We start from the raw sequence: 17,618 nt of genomic DNA on the forward strand, positions 1-17,618 counted from the left end.
CTTCATTTCCCCCCCACCATTGCCCCACACACACACCTCCTGCCGCCCCAGCCCTGGGCTCTCTTCCCCTCCCCCCCACGTGCACCCTCCTTCCGCTGCAGCCCTGGGTCACTGGTAACTCGCTCCCAGGGCCGGTCACTCAGCAGGAATTTTAGATGTGCACAGAACACAGACAGGATTGGTTCCCATATGGTTACAGAACTGCAGTAAAGTGGAACAATTTTCAGCTTGGCTGATTGGAGGATATCTGGATGCATATTATAAGACTGTCTTACATAAATGAAGAAAAGTTGAGGTGCCTTTTATTATTCTTTTGTTCCTCTCTTTCTTTCTATGGGGAAATTGCCAATGCAATATCACTGTCTTCCTTTTAAACAAACAAACAAACAAACAAAAGGCAATGGCTGTTGAAAATAGCAATTCCAGTCCTAATAACCACTGAGAAGCATTTCTTGCTCAATTTTATCCTACTTTTTCTACAGCAAGTTACAGTGGATCAGTATATTTGATTTGGGAGAAATGAAGTAACAGCTGCCCAAACTGAGCTTGAGCACTCCTGAATTTTGAGGTGTTCAAATCGGGAAGGCAGGTGCTGGGGCGGGGCGGCTGTGGCTCTGCGGGGGAGCACAGCAGCATATATGCAGTAGTGGGTCTAGCGCTGCGTGGAGCCAGACACGCTGGTCTGAGTGGCACGGTAAGGGGGCAGGAGGGGTGGATGGGGTGGAGATTCGGGGGGGCAGTCAGGGGCAGGGAGAAGGGGGGGTTAGATGGGTCAGGGGGTTGGGGGGGCAGTCAGGGGACAGGCAGCGGTTGGATAGGCATAGGAGTCCCGGGAGTTTGTCAGGGGACAGGTAGGGGGTGGGGTCCTAGAGGGGAAGTTGGGGGGGGGTCCTCAGGAAGGGGGAAGTTGGGGACAAGGACCAGTGGGGCTTAGATAGGGGTGCGGTCCTGCGGGGCAGTTGGGGCAGTGGTCCCGGGAGGGGGTGATCAGGGGACAGGGAGCAGGGAGGTTGGATGGGTTGGGGTTTCTGTGGGGGGCAGTCGGAGGGAGTAGATGGGGGCAGGGTGGGGCTACCCTCCCTCCCCGGGGAGTGTCCTATTTTTTGAATGTTAAAATATGGAATCCCTACTCACAGCGCAGCTCTCCATTCACAGCAGGCTACAGCATGAGGTCTCAGCTTCCTCACTCCCTCCCCCTCTTTCCTGTTGGTAGTGGCCAAGGGAGTGCTGGGAAATGTAGTTCTTTCCCTGCTCCAGGGCTGGCTCTATAGGCAAGGAGCTAACCAAGGAACTACGGCTCCCAGGGCCCCCTGTTGGTTCTCAGCTCTCATGCTGGATCCCTGCCGCCCCTGCAAATGGGTTGCCCCAAGCACGTGCTTACTTTGCTAGTGCCTAGAGCCGCCCCTGCCTGAGCCTCCACTGCCTGAGCTAAAAATCTCTGCTCACTTAGCTAACTTCAGTCTATAAGGTGCCACAGGACTTTTTGTCGCTTTTTACGGATCCAGACTAACACAGCTACCCCTCTGATACTTAGCTAACTTTGTAGCAGCTTGTAACCTTTAGGCAGCCTAGCCAGCACTAAAGGGGGAGAGATTGCCGCACCGAGTGGTCATGGCTTATATTATGATTTATATAAGACAACAGATGGGGCCAACTTGAATAGCTTACGTGGGTCAGAATTAGCTCAAACAGTCATCAATTTTGCTCTACAGCCAATGCGTGTGTCACGATACTGCTGGCTGGAATGAGTGAGTGGCACGAGATGGGATTCGTGTCAAGAATTCTCATTGGTAGGTGACTTGACCCCAACTCTCATTGCTCCTTACAGGTTCTGTGGCCGCATGCTGGCTTGGGCGTCTGTGCTCAGAAGGTTCCCCGAGGGGCATGGGGGAGAAATCCTTGAGCTCAGAGACTTGGGGAAAGGGTTCCCCAATTCCTATATCCAAGTCTCCTAAACCTAAATTCTTCTCCTTATCAGGCCCGTGCACATCCCTGCTTTCCTCACATCCTCTTCTCCTGATGACGCTGCCCCCTCCACATTTCTTAATGTGCCATTTCTGCAGTGTGCGTGTCTCAATGCGGCAATTCCCCCAGCGAACCCTGCAGGAAGGCTGAAGTTGGACCATCTCATATAGCTGATGATCAGTTCCAGATCCATCTCTCCCCTTGTGTGACCCTTACCGCTGTAGTCTCCAAGCGCCTGCTCTTCTAAAACGGGGGCACCTCGGCACTCCAGCACGAGCCTGGCTGTTTTCAGTCCTTACTGCTTGTGGGGAGCTCCGTGCCATGGCAAGAGAGAGGTCACTCCTGGGGAAATTCTGCACCAAAAAATTAAAAATTCTGCACATAATACTTTAAAATTCTGCAAATTTTATTTGTCAAAATAACCCTATATAGTCATGCCAGTTTCAATTATTTTGGTAATTTATTTAAAAATACCTGTCAGCGAGTATGTCTGTAACACACACACACACACACACTCTCTCTCTCTCTCTCTCTCTCCCCCCCCCCCAGGAGTAGAGAGTTAAAGAAACCCCTACGACAATCCAGGTCCTCCTTCTCTGCCCCCTTCTCCCCCCCCCCCCAGCCTAGCTGGGGCAGGGACAAACACTCACCCTTCTACCCCCCAGAGCCCATCCGGGGGGAAGGGGCAGACACGCCCCCCCCCCAGCGCCCAGCCATGGGCTCCCCAGCCCAGACACTCACACCCCCTATCCCCCAGAGCCAAGCTGTGCCCCCTACAGCCCATTCACACCTATTCCCCCCGAGCCCAGTTGTACTGAGTGGTGGAGGCAGAACATGCCTCTCCTCCACTTCCCCCCCGCCTCCTGCCACCAACATACCTAGTTAGACTGTTAGGCGGGCACTTACTATTCCTGCTAGACTGCAGTACTATCCATCTTGTCAATTTCTCCCAGTCAATGTCCCTATCCTCCTCCTCCTTATTACTCAACATGTTAAGTTGAGGTTACGGATTGGTAGAAGAGCATTCCTGCTGTGAGGCATGGCTGGGGGTTTGCTTGCAAAGCAAACCATTGTAAGTGGTGAACCTGGGCAGATGGCAAGTAGATTTTGGAGGAAAGAAGGTGGAGGCTCTGTTCTCCACAACCCTATTTTTAAGTTGCTTGGGCTAGATGCTGCTAAGGTATTAGAGGAACAAAGCACATGTGGCAATTGGCTGTGATAGTGTCTGGTTGTGGGCTTTTCTATTGATACTGTGCTGTTTGCATTTGATTAAAAAAGGGGCGGGGGATGTGACAATAGTCACTGCAGTGAGTGGATGCCGATCCTGGCCAGGTGACAGGGGTGTTGACCTTCTGTAACCCTCGTCTGTCATGTGACAGGAATACTGGTCTGTTGTGACTTTCAACTCATGTCAAAAACAACAAGGAGTCTGGTGGCACCTTAAAGACTAACAGATTTATTTGGGCATAAGCTTTCGTGAGTAAAAACCTCACTTCTTCGGATAAGCTTTCGTGAGTAAAAACCTCACTTCTTCGGATGCATCCGAAGAAGTGAGGTTTTTACTAACGAAAGCTTATGCCCAAATAAATCTGTTAGTCTTTAAGGTGCCACCAGACTCCTTGTTGTTTTTGTAGATACAGACAAACACGGCTACCCCCTGATACTTGAACTCATGTCAAGTGACTGGGGCCTGATAATAAAGACCAGTCTTATACCAGTGCTGCTGTGTTCCGTTTATTACAAGGGGCAGGGCCAATGCATGACAGAGCACTCCAGGATTGGCCAATGGGGGGTGTGACATCACTCCATTGGCCCCACCCACCTCAACATTCATTAATCCCTGCATCCCCATTACTACAGATTAGTAAATCTTGTGAGTTTTCTAGTGGGCTTATTTTGTTTTGCTCTTGTGCTGAGAACGTAGAAGCCTGTCTGTATCCACCCCAGAGCGTTACAAATCTGACATGCTGTGGGTTCTTTACAGTGGGTGAAGGGGCTGATTCTTTGTATTTTGGGCTTACTCCACCCTTGTGGGAATTGAAAGAGGGTGGTCCGCTTGAGGAGGGTGAATGACAGCAAACCGGTGAGAGGGACTCTATTGGGGGAGAGTCCTGTTCGGGGCTTTCTCTTTCTAGTGGGAAGAATGTGACCTCTGTGCAGAAACAGCCCAAGACATTTTATGAATGGGACCCCTTGAATTATAACATTTCCAACTTTCCTAAAGCTGCTAATCGGATTAGTTGTCTAGAGGAGGAAGTACTTAATATGTATATACAGACACCCAGACTCTTCATATCAGAGAGCTACAGCCCTGAACAAACTACCAGGCCCTGCATTCTGCTTTCCCTGGATTTACTTCTCCCAGAAGATTTTTTTTGGCTGGGGGGGAATGTACAATTGGTGATTGTTGGGTATATTTAATTTACCTCTGCCCAGCTGTCAGATGTTTGGTGGGGACTGCAGTTTCCAAGTTCCTATCGATAGTGGAGTAGCTCTTTAATTAAAATGCGATCAGCTCTCTGATTATAGAGCCTCATAAGTCATGTATTAGCTCTGCCTGATAAGGATTGCAAGCCGGCCTGTGTCCACCACTCTTGAAGATGTACCATTCCAACCCCAGCCCTTCAGACTCCAGAACAGAAAGCTGCTGCCTGTCTTGTGTGTATCAAGAGTCACAGCCATATCACCCTCCACTGGGAGGGAAGGGTGGCCTAGTGCAGTGGTTCTCAGCCCCTAGGCCGCTTCCAGCCCAATCAGCACACAGCTTGGCCCATGTGACATCCTCAGGGCCATGCAGGTAGTATATCTATTGTGTGGATGCAGCCCATATAACACACAGAGCTGTATAGGCGGCCCGCAATGGTTGAGAACCACTGGCCTAGTGCATGTGGCACTAGACTGGCCCCTCAGGCCACCTGGACTCAGCCACAGGCTTCCTGCACAACCATAAGCAAATCACGTAATCTGTCCTGTGCCTGAATTCCCCATTTGCAGCATTGTCAGCCCCACACATTCAGAAGTCATGAGCCACAACTCCAAAAATGACGAGACTGTCTTAAAAAATCATGAGATGTTGTGACAGGGTTGGAGAGACCCCCTCCAGTGCGGGGCGAGTGCGCCCCATCTCCCTTCAGGGGCAGTGAGTTGCATGGGCTCGTGGTGCCCAGGCTCCAGCAATATTCAGGGCTGGGGGTAGGGTGACCAGATGTTCCGATTTTAAAGGGACAGTCCCGATATTTGGGGCTTTTTCTTATATAGGCTCCTATTACCTCCCACTCCCCGTCCCGATTTTTGACACTTGCCCTCTGGTCACCCTACCCGGGGGCCTGGCCAGCTCCACCAATGTTTGGAGCTGGGTCTCCCCCCGACCCTGCCTGGAGCGTCCCCTGGCCCCCTCCTGCCGCCCCTCTGCGTGCCTCCCCCGGGCCCCGGAGCGTCCCTGCCTGATTGAAAGCGGGTGGTTGCTACAGCACAAGAGCAGGCTGAGGCAGCTGGATGCTGCTGCATGGGAGGAGAGGAGGAGGTGCACACATGATTGGCAGCCCTCCCCTCCCCCGGCACCCACCAGGAGGAGACGCAGGAAGAGATCTCTGGACCTCACTCACCTGAGCAGCTGCTGGGGCTTCCTTGAGTGTCTGACCCTGTGATCCTGCCCATAGGCACCGACTCCGTGGGTGCTCTGGGGCTGGAGCACCCACGGGGAAAAATTGGTGGCTGCTCAGCACCCACCGGCAGCTCCCTGCCCAGCTCGCCTCTGCTCCGCCTCCTCCCCTGAGTGCGCCGTGTGCCCACTTCCCCCCCCCAGCTCGACTCCCACTCCAGCACCCACCCACCACAGGGGAGGTGAGGGGGTTTCCTGGACCTGAGCACTGGGGCTTGGGTGAGTATAGTGACACCCTGCACTCCCCCACCCACAGTCACTGCTTCTGCCCCACGCTGGGCAAGGGACAGCCCCACCTCCCACCCCCAGTGAGGCTATGGTGAGGGGCAGCAGCAGTGGGGGAGAGGGTTGGGGGGAGTTGTCCTCTCTGGTACTAGCCCCGGGGCAGCCCGTCTGCACCCCAAGCTCCTCATCCCTGGCCCTGCCCCACCCCAGAGCCTGTGCCCCCAGCCAGAGCCCTCACCCCCTGCACCCCAACCCTCAGCCCCAGCCCTGAGCCCCTTTCTACCAGGGCCGGCTCCAGGCACCAGCTTAACAAGCAGGTGCGTGGGGCGGCCAAGGGAACGAAGGACCTACTGCTGAACTGCCGCCGCCGATCGCGGTTTTTTTTTTTTTTTTTTTTTTTCAATTGCTGCCGCTCATCGCGGCTTTTTTTTTTTTTTTTTTGCTTGGGGCAGCAGGAATGCTGGAGCTGGCCCTGCTTTCTACACCCCTGCCCCAGCCCAGACCCCTCACCCCAACTCCCTCCCAGAGCCTGTCCCCTGCCCCAGCCTAGAGCCCACACCCCGCACCCAAATGCCCTCCCAGAGCCCAACACCTCCCACTTCCTACACCCAAACTTCCTACCAGACCCTTAGGGAGGTGGTGGGGGGCACAACTTGGACCCATTCTGGGCACCACCAAAAATTATACAAACCTGCTGCCCCGTCGCCCTTAGGGTGTAGGGGTGGGGCATATGTAACCTGCATCTATGCCTCTGTAGCCAGAGTCAATATACTCACCGCTGTTAGTAGGGCAATGAGGCCTAATGGCCAAAGTCAATGGATTTGCCCCAGTTGGCAGAGCAGTAAGGCCGAGTGGCCAAAGTCAACAGATTCACCTCAGTCCACGGGGCAGTAAGGCCTAGTGGCCCAGTCGCCTCAGTTGGGGAAGGGGGCCAGCATGCACAAAAAGGTGGGTGGTGGTGGCCCGGTTACGGGGGCCCAGGCCCTCCTTTTCCACCAGGCCCCAGCCCAGGGCCCTGGTGGTGGTGGGAGTGTGCGCCACTGAGTCAGCAGGGGGTTCTGACTGAAACATGCTTATTATGTTATTATTTATTAATGATCTGGAGGATGGTGTGGACTGCACTCTCAGCAAGTTTGCAGATGACACTAAACTGGGAGGAGTGGTAGATACGCTGGAGGGTAGGGATCGGATACAGAGGGACCTAGACAAATTAGAGGATTGGGCCAAAAAAAACCTGATGAGGTTCAACAAGGACAAGTGGAGAGTCCTGCACTTAGGACGGAAGAATGCCATGCACTGCTACAGACTAGGGACCGAATGGCTAGGTAGCAGTTCTGCAGTAAAGGACCTAGGGGTCATAGTGGACAAGAAGCTGGATATGAGTCAACAGTGTGCTCTTGTTGCCAAGAAGGCTAACGGCATTTTGGGCTGTATAAGTAGGGGCATTGCCAGCAGATCGAGGAACATGATCGTTCCCCTTTATTCGACATTGGTGAGGCCTCATCTGAAATACTGTGTCCAGTTTTGGGCCCCACACTACAAGAAGGATGTGGAAAACTTGGAAAGAGTCCAGCGGAGGGCAACAAAAATGATTAGGGGTCTGGAGCACATGACTTATGAGGAGAGGCTGAGGAAACTGGGATTGTTTAGTCTCCAGAAGAGAAGAATGAGGGGGGGATTTGATAGCAGCCTTCAACTACCTGAAGGGGGGTTCCAAAGAGGATGGAGCTCTGCTGTTCTCAGTGGTGGCAGATGACAGAACAAGGAGCAATGGTCTCAAGTTGCAGTGGGGGAGGTCCAGGTTGGATATTAGGAAACACTATTTCACTAGGAGGGTGGTGAAGCACTGGAATGCGTTACCTAGGGAGGTGGTGGAGTCTCCTTCCTTGGAGGTTTTTAAGGCCCAGCTTGACAAAGCCCTGGCTGGGATGATTTAGTTGGGAATTGGTCCTGCTTTGAGCAGGGGGTTGGACTAAATGACCTCTTGAGGTCCCTTCCAACCCTGATATTCTATGGTAAAATCCTGAGAGCTGGCAACACTGCATCTGTAAAAGGCGGATAATGGTTCCCGACTTCTCCGGGGTGTTGAGGGTAAAATCCATTAGAGAGAAGGCATTTTTGTACTCCAGTGAATGGCTCAGGATACAGTACAGATCAGTGTTTCCCAACTCTTAGTTTGAACAGCCTGCATGGTCTGTCAATACTGTGTCTCTCTCGTCTTTTTCCTTCTCTATTCATCTAGCATTGGCTTTACACACACTGGCCACTTTTGGTTCAAGAGCATTCTCCTTTGCAGCTGCTGTGATCTTATATCTTCCAACTCTCTCCTCCACTTCTGATTTCCACTTAGAACTTCTCTCGTCTGAATTTCTCTGTCATGACTGAACCCTTTATCTTAATCAGTCACACAGTGACTTGGCACAGTCCTGTAATTTATACCATATGCCATCTGCTTCCCTGGATTACTTAAATCCTTTTGGGATATAGGGTCTTATCTGGCAACCTTTACTCACCCAAATAGTCTTGTTTGTTTCAACAGAGCTACCTTTGTAAGGATTACTCACCTGAGTAAGAGTTGTAGGTCTGAGCCCACAGCTTGTGTGAAACTATACAAAGCTAAGTTTTGTGTTCTTTTATTTATTATAGTAAAAGTCAATCTTTCCAAACACTGCTGAGAAGGACAGCAGAGGCAAGGTGCCTGCTTCAAGCTAAACATCTTAGCCATGCGTTTTGTCACTAACATTTTTAGGTGTCTACACGCTGATTTCTATCAGCCCAGGTTAAGTGTGTTAGAACGCAGAGCCTTGAGAATATTTGCCAACAGCGGAGATTAACTCTGTATCAAAGTGATGAGATACATTCTTGTAATAGGAATAGCATGATCGGAAGCCACCAATTAATTAGTTGATATTTTATCCAACCCATGGAGACCATTGCAGGCTTCACTCCAACATATGTTCCAAAGTGCTTTGTTTGGTCAAATCTTAAATGGCTCCTGTAGTGTGACTTCCTATTCCAGTCTGTTGCATTTCACCATAAGATATTTTTCTTACTATTCAACCTCAGTTCTCTTTTTTCGCACTGTGTGCGTCTATTCTGAAGTGTGACTGTACATTGCTATTTTGGAGTTGTGTGTTTGTTTTGGCTGCGACTGCAAATCAAATCTGATCAATTTACAGATGAAAATATTTTTTTCACCTTACTGTCATCTTTGAAACCTTATGTGGGCTTGCTGGGTACTTATCGTCTTCTACAGCTGCATTATTACTAATGGTCCTGCAGGCCTTGGTGTCACCTGTGCAAGCCCATTGCCTTCAGTGAATTTTCATAGGTGTAGCTGACTGGAACTTAGTAGCGTCTTCTGTTAAGGGTAAGCAAGAAGGATCCAGCTCCTTTAGGGTTGCCAACTTTCTACTCACACAAAACCGAACACTGTTATCCCGCCCCCTACCCTGCCCCTCCTCTGAGGCCCCACCCCCTGCTCACTCCATCACCCTCTCCCTCTGTCGCTCGCTCTCCCCACCCTCACTCACTTGCTCATTTTCACCCGGCTGGCTCAGTGGGTTGGGGTGTGGAAGGGGATGAAGGCTCCGGCTGGGGTTAGGGGCTCCAGGGTGGGGCCAGAAATGAGGAGTTTGGGGTGTGGGAAAGGGCTCCGAGCTGAGGCAATGGGTTGGGATGCAGGAGGGGGTGAGGGCTTTGGCTGGGGTGGGGCCAGGGATGAGGAGTATGGGGTGCAGGAGGGGGCTCTAGGCTGGGGGGTGGAGCTAAGGGGTTCAGAGTATGGGAGGGGGCCCCAGGCTGAGGCAAGGGGTTAGGGTGTGTGGGGGGTAAGGGCTCTAGACTGGGGGTGTGGGTTCCAGGGTGGGGCTCGAAATGAGGGGTTTAGGCTGTGTAAGGTGACTCCAGGCAGGGGTTGGGGTATAGGGGTGTGTGAGGGCTCCAGCCGGAGGTGCAGACTCTGGGGTGTGGCTGGGGCTGAAGGGTTTGTGGTGCAGGAGGATGCTCTGGGCTGGGATCAAGGGGTTCAGTGGGTGAGAGGGGGATCAGGGCTGGGGCAGGGGGTTGGCACATGGGAAGGGGCTCGGGGTGCAGGCTCCGGTGGGGACTTCCTCAAGCAGCTCCTGGAAGCAATGGCATGTCCCCACTCCAGCTCCTACGCAGAGGCACGGCCGGGCGGTTCTGTGTGCTGCCTCATCTGCAGGCGCTGCCCCTGCAGCTCCTGACCAATGGGAGCTGCAGAGCTGGTGCTTGGGGTGGGGGCAGGAGACATGCCGGAGGGGAGATATGCCCCTGCTTCTAGGAGCCGTGCGGAGCCACGGCAGGCAGGGAGCCTGCCTTAGCCATGCTGCGCTGCCAACTGGACTTTAAATGGCCTGGTCAGCAGTGCTGACCGGAGCCACCAGGATCCCTTTTCGATCGGGTCAAAAACTGGACACCTGGCAACCCTAAGCTCCTTCTCCTAAAGTGGAATGGGCTCTGCAGGTGACATAGAGATAAAAAAGCAGTAATTACTAATTCAGTCTAAAGTGGGTGTATCTGACTGTGAAAACACACCGGAAACAGATCTGTTGAGTAGGTCAGTGCCATTTGTACATCCCAGTCCTGCTGCAGGGTGCTAGCGCCTGTTGTAAAACTAAGTAAATAAGATGAGTTCTGGAAGACCTCTGCTTTAGGAAATTCCTGCAGCTCTTTAATCACATTATATGAACCCCATGCATTTGTTGGTATCTTTCTTGAACTGAAGTGTCCAGAAGTGGGCCAAGTTCCAGGTGCAGTTTTGACTGTGCTATATAGAGAGGCACTGTTGCCTTCTTTTTCCATAAGGTGATGCCTCTTTATTTGCATGTAATGTGCTTCGGTGGGGTTTGCCATACTGTTGTCTCTGAACAGAGTTTTTGTCAGGCAGTAACTTCCCAGACACTGAGAGGGAAGTGGTATATATATATGTGTGTGTGTGTGTGTGTATGTGTGTGTATATGTGTGTATATATATATATACGTGCCAAGCACAATGCAGGGCCAGGAGCCAAGATATAGATCATTAAGCCCCGTAGTTGCACTTTGGTTAGAACTCAGGAGAACAATGTAAAAAGATGTGAGCTAGGCTTGTCATCACTACAAATAAAGGTGTGTGAACTCCAGGTAAAATCCTGGGGAAGAGGAGACAGTTTTTAGTTTTCAGACAAGTTAGAAGGTTCTAGCGAAGATAAGGACTGTGCATGTACAGCTCCTAGCACAATAGAACCTCTTTGGTGTTACTGTAATGAAAATGATTACAATTAATAAGTGACTAAAATGCTTTAACGAATGGAGACTTTCTCCCTTTTATGTGTTTGTTTAATTTAAGGGACTGAAGCTCTGTGGTGTGATGAAGGCCCTATGTACAAGGTAAACCCGAAGGACCCTTGATTCTGTGTTACCCTAATGTAGCAGACTGGAAATCCTGCTGCAAGTCTGTAGGACAGGTCATCCATCACATTTTTGAGTCATGCCTTTGCTTTCTCTAACAACTCTCATTACACCTCTGACCATATATATATTTGGGCAAAGTTTGATGTGTGTCAGCAGGTGGGAGATGGTAATTTTCTAACTTTTTTTTTAGTGTGCGGACAAATGTTCTGTGTTGGGAAGACATGCTGCATTGGTGTTAGTTTTTTTAGTATAAGGTTCTGGGTGGAGGAAGCGTGTCTCTGATTATTTCATTTTTTGAGGCAGTTACTTCCTGGGAACCAGGGATTGGTGTTGGGATGAGATCTCTGAAGGAGAAGCTTGTCTGATTTTTAAACTAATCTAATGATTTGGGGGGGAGGGGCTGAGTCATAATTTTTGAATGCTTAGGGTTGGCAATTCTCTTAGCTAATATGATTGTTAGCAACAGTGCTAGCAAAAACAATGGCTTATTGTAATGTGGACCAGACCTTTGTGAGTAATTTGCCCAAATTTACGTGGGATCAAATTCTGAAGCCCTGTTTTACGCAGTAAAAACTCCCATCATCCTTTTGAGTTTTGCCTGCATCAGGATCCTCAGGATCTGGCCCCATAATGTTCAATATACACTTATGCAAATCAGATATCCAGATAATTCTGTCAGGTGGATTTAAATTCAAGCCAAATAGAGGAATCCTACTCTGCTCACTCTTACTAACTTCCATAAAAGTTTTGTCAAAGAACTTCCAATATTTTTTAAAGGTTTTCAAGGATTTTTTTTTTAAATTCATTAAAACATTTATTTTTATACTAAATTTTTATTTTTAAAGAAAACCGGAGCCAAAGTCTTACAGATGCTCCTGTGCTGTTAGAAACCCAAGTACCCAGCATTGTGGTGAAAGGGAACCAGAAAGTCTATAAACCGGAAGTGAAACTGACTAGGGTCTCTTCGCTGTCCAATCTGAGCGAAGGACAGAAAATAAAACAGCAGAGATGGTGAAATGTAATTTAGATTTGTAAATGCCTTTGTTTGAATCATCTGAGGTGTTAGCCACACAGGAGAAATGATTTGTTTTTCTTTATCTTTTAATGAATGTGTCTATTTAAATGTCTTATTCATTTTTTGGTTAATTTCCAAAGGCTTCCTTTAAATTCTCTGAAAGAGCTTGGGCAATTGGGGTCTCTTAAATATAGAGGGGCTACTTTTACAAAGATTGGGACCATATTTTGTGATTTCTAGGAGAGGATAAAGCTCAGACATTTTCCAGATAGAAAAAAACACTCCCATGATTGAGGGAAAGAGAGAGAGGCTCTCTCCCTCATTCTGGCTGTGGTTCTGAGGGCTCAGAAGACACAGGAATCTGGCGGTTATGGCTGAAGCCAGATATTGTTGGGCTTAATGCAGAGGTGGCAATTCTATGCCCTGCTGAAGCCAAGAATGCTTTTCAAGAGCGTATTAAATGGGGTTTCTCTGATATCGAGGGGGTTTTAGATTCCTAGCCTGTGAACCTTGACAAAGCCTGTAAGACTTGCACAAAGCAATGGGAGTGTCCTAGTGTTAATAAGCAGGCAAATAATGAGTAAGACTAATTTCTGGTGTAACTCTCAGCTGAAGTCACTGCAGTTGGACTAGGGATGCATTTGCTCCATAAGTTTATCTACTTTGATTATTAAGCTCTCTGGGGAAGGGACCTTTTGTTCCTGTCTGTACAGCACCTAGCATAATACAAATAATGAATAATAATATTGAAATAAGAAAAAATTCAAAGTGCAGAACTTAACTTACCAGTCAGGAAGGGGATGTTGCCAACTGCTGAAGGCGGCTGTGACATAAAATTCATTAGACATCTTAAGATCCAATCATCTATAGCACCTATTCAGAATTCGCTAGAGAGATAGGGATCTGTTTTACATATTTATGGTAGGTCCCTTTCAGCCTTATCATACTTTTGTTCTAGTCTACGCTGTGGATAGAACTTTGTTGACTGTAAGCCATGCTTGGATACACTTAACTAGCATCCGAAGAAGTGGGCTGTAGCCCACGAAAGCTTATGCTCTAATAAATTTGTTAGTCTCTAAGGTGCCACAAGTACTCCTGTTCTTTTAACTAGCACAATTACAGCTTTCCCCATTTAGCACATCCACCCATCCGTGGAACAACCATCTTGGCATGTCTGCACCTACGAGGCTCCCCAGCCTTGCTTGCTTGAGCATGTTGGAAAAACTCAGGCAGCTATCCCACAGCACCCTACTTTTGTATCACTCAAATATATAAAATATAACTTGTTTTATTAGGAAAATACAATACATTGCATCAGAGAGATGTATTACAATAATACATTAGTCTGTGTATATGCAAAGCTGCCTGTTGAAGTAAGGCTATGTATTAGTCTAGAAGATGCAAACAATAAACAGATAGGCACGCACGCAAACTCTGAAGTGTGTGTGCATTTGAACGTACTGATGAATCTCACGCCCACCACGTACACATTTCAAGCTGTTAGCATTGTGTTTTGAGTTCTGTTTTAGTTCTGCAACAAACCACATTGAATTGCATTCACGAAAGCATTAATCTACTGAATACTTTTCCCCTTGTCCTTCCATCCACAAAAATAAACCCCAGTATTTACACAGAAAAATTATTAATTGCTTTTGTACCAATTTTCAGCTGTTGTTGTTTGTTGTTGTTGTTGTAGTAGTAATAAACACCGATAAATTCCTGGGAAAAATTAAATAAAATAAAAACCGAAAACGAAGGGCCCTGACTATAATTAGAACCTAGTTATAGCCTTGAAGTTGGGTTATAGCTAGGGTAACCACATAGCAAGTGTGAAAAATTGGGACACTTTTTTTTCGGGGGCTGGGGGAATAGTTGCGTATGTAAGACAAAGCCCCTAATATTGGGGTGGTCCTGATAGTATTGGGACGTCTGGTCATCCTAGTTATAGCCCCTCTCACTGGCAGGGTCAAAACACTTAAGGAATCATGGATTGGATATATTGTGTGTAAGGCTGTGAGTCCATCACCGAGGTCACGGATTCCATGATTTTACATGATCTCCGTGACTTTAGCTTTGGGTGGCTGGGCTCTGGGCTTCCATTATTTATTGTCTATTGCCCATGTCCTGTCCCTGACTTTCAATAAAAATACCCATGACAAAATCTTAGTCTTAATTGTGTGCAGACACTCATTGTGTATGGTGTCACCAGGGTACAGACTCTGTGTAATCTCTGGTCGACAAATGATGGGTATAGCTGAGTGCATCTCTGAAATGTCTGTCTCTGAAGAGAAAGATATATCCATGACGCTTCTCTGTTCATTACTTGAAAAAGCTTTTCCTTTAAATGTGGTTGGAGCTCCCTGTTAGAGCATGCGCCACTGCTATCCAATTACATTATTATTTCACTTTATGAAAGTTAACCGTTCAATGGTACATTAGCTAGAATAGTAACAGTGTGAATTTTCTTGTAAAGTGTATCAGCAGAGTACAACTTATGCTCAGTAACACATTTATTCTGTAAGGCAACACTTAGTTCATGGTTAGGCTAAAGCAGCAAAATTAATGCAAGTTTTCCAGTGTTCTGCCTGCGCTAGCTCAAAGTGTCCCATTCAACAGGGCTTCCACTGCTTCATGTCAGAAGCTGTTGCACATTCAATTAGGTCTCATCTTTAGGCAATACTCCCTGATAGTCTAAAATTCCCTTTGTTCAGTGTCATCCTGGTATTCCTATTGGAGTCCAGAGTTATGCAAAACTTCTGTAACACAAATAAAGGACTTTTGGTTGCTTGAGATTCCAGGAAAAAAGGACTGATTTATGGATTTGGAGATGAGCCTGTGAAACTCAGTGGCGTTGGTGGTTTCAAACCAGCCCTAAAACTCAAAGCTCATTTTTCACACCAATCTTGTATGCATCTCTGGCCTTGAGTCTTGGCTGTAGTCATGCTTTGCTCAGGAATAGATGGAGGAGTGCGGAGACAATGGAGGAGGAGGTGGCTTTGTGCCCTCTGGTTTCTGGACTGGCTGAGGACCAATCCGGTCTTCACAATTCAAGCTTACAGGAACGGCAGATGCAAAGTGCACCAATACCTGAGTAGATGGCAATGCTTATTTAGCTGCACCAAATGCTTTCCCATGACCAGTCCCAGTTTTTACCTTTTTATTTCTGTTCAGTCAGGGGTTATACCAGAGCAGACAACCATGGAATGAATTTCCCATAGTACAGTAGTTCATTAATGCAAGGAAAACTCCCTGCTCAGTAAATATTGGTAGATGACTAGCAGGCACATGAATCCCCACATCACCCACTTAATTCTACCAAGCATCTTACCGGACCAAGGAATTCCTTTTCTTGAAAACAGATTCCCAGTGTCATCTCCACTTGTGTCCTTTCTTCACTCCTCTTAACTAAAAAAGAAAGTCACATTGTGTATCGGATTGTATTCAGGTGCCTTGACTTTTCTAGGCAACCTGGAAAGAGTATCTGGGTTACCATGTTCCAAGGGGGATTTACACTGAATATCATACCGGTATGTCATTGATAGAAAGATCAGTGCTGGTGCCTGGCAGTTGCTACTTAAGGTCCCCCCCTTCTCCCCACTAGAGTTCTTGAAAAGTTAGTAAAAATGGAGAAATGTATGGTAAGAAAGACCTCTACATGTGTGCATGGAATTTCATCAATCCATAGCTCTGTATCGAGAGTCTCCCTCCACCTGTGCACAATTGCTTTCAGTTTGCCCCTGGGCGTGGTGCATGCGCTATTGATTTCTCACTGCAATCCATCCATGTAAAATCAGAGGCTTTATCCCAACAAGAAGTGGTGTCACTGTTAAAAATGTATACCTTATTTCCCGTCTGAATCAGTCTAGCTTCAACTTCCAGCCACTGGATCTTGTTAGACCTTTCTCTGCTAGTACCCAAGTAGATACTCATAGACTGTGATCCAGGGCCGCCAAGAGGATTCAGGGAGTCTGGGGTCTTTGGCGGCGGGTCCTGGGGTGGGAGGACCCCCCGCCGCGGGTCTTCAGGGCACTTCGGCGGTGGGTCCTGGAGTGGAAGGACCCCCCGCCACCGAATTGCCGCTGAAGACCCGGAGCGGAAGAAGCTCTGGGGGCCCGGGCCCCACAAGAGTTTTCCGGGGCCCCCTGAGCGAGTGAAGGACCCTGCTCCAGGGACCCCGAAATACTCTCGTGGGGGCCCCTGCGGGGCCCAGGGCCTGGGGTAAATTGCCCGACTTGTCCCCCCCTGCTGTGTTCAAATCACCTCTTAACCTTCTCTTTGTTAGACTCCAGGAGCTCTATTAGACATGTTTTCCAATTCTTTAATCATTCTTGTGGCTTTTTTTCTGAACCCTCTCCTATTTATCAACATCCTTCTTGACTTGTGGGCACCAGAATTGGACACATCACTGGGTAATTGACATTATCTTGTGGAGTGGGGGAAAAATGAATGTTTAATTCTCTTTACTCCTTAACCATAGTCTTGCAGTCTATTTGTTACAGCTTTCATGGACAATTCTAGATTTTCTTCCCGCATGAAGATATTGTCCACATAGCATTCGAACCCTGTGGATGCTGGTTTCCTGACACTTTTCATTACAGGATCCTGTTTTCAATTGCTTTTAACTTTGGCAGATTTGAACCACTGGGGCTGATATTTTCCATGCTGGTTGTCTTCCTCGGGCTGAATTTATTTATAAAGTTTCAGCTGAAGCAGTTCAGCCATTTCTGAGAATGAGATTTGTGAAAAATGTTGTTTTGCCAACATTAAAAGAAAAATTATTGCAGCCTGTTCATTGGGAAGGTCTTGTGCTTTTTAGCAAGGGCTTGATAATTGGCAGGGGAGTTGCCCTTGTTACTTGCGTCTGGCAGCTCTTATGAAGCACCGCCCAAGTCTAGCAAGGTATAGGTCTGAAAAAAATATTTTTTCACATGCTGAGTAAAGCCTTGTTCAAGTTTGGCAGCTAAATTCTCCTAAGATTCAGTCTGAACTGAGCATGCTCAAGCACAAGTTTGCAGGGTACAAGCCTGACTTTCCTAGTAATTACTGCTCCTAGTTGCTAGGGGGCGCTGATATCGCGAGCATGGAGGTGTTCTCTCAGGTTATCTCAATGCCCCCTTGCTTGCACTCAGGCAGCAGGTAGGAGAAGGAAACAATTGGAATGTAGAGGGCTGAAAACTGGAGGGAAGGGGTGTGGGAGCAGCAGGGTCTATAACCACTAGAAAACACTCCCTTTCTCTGAGCCTGGAATGGAACCCAAGTGTTCTGAGTCTCTCAATTCCTCTGCTGTTGGTAGATGATTGTGAAACGCACTCCAAAGTGTGTGTCATCCCGCTCTAGT

At 48.3% G+C, this 17,618-nt stretch overlaps 1 protein-coding gene across 1 annotated transcript in view; it reads left to right on the plus strand.

The window, feature by feature from the left end:
* The window catches only part of TLL2 (tolloid like 2), a 187,085-nt gene that overhangs the window by 47,621 nt on the left and 121,846 nt on the right, over positions 1-17,618 (plus strand). The window lies entirely within an intron of this gene.

The sequence above is a fragment of the Malaclemys terrapin genome, chromosome 7 (assembly GCF_027887155.1).
Source record: "Malaclemys terrapin pileata isolate rMalTer1 chromosome 7, rMalTer1.hap1, whole genome shotgun sequence".
NCBI lineage: Eukaryota > Metazoa > Chordata > Testudines > Emydidae > Malaclemys > Malaclemys terrapin.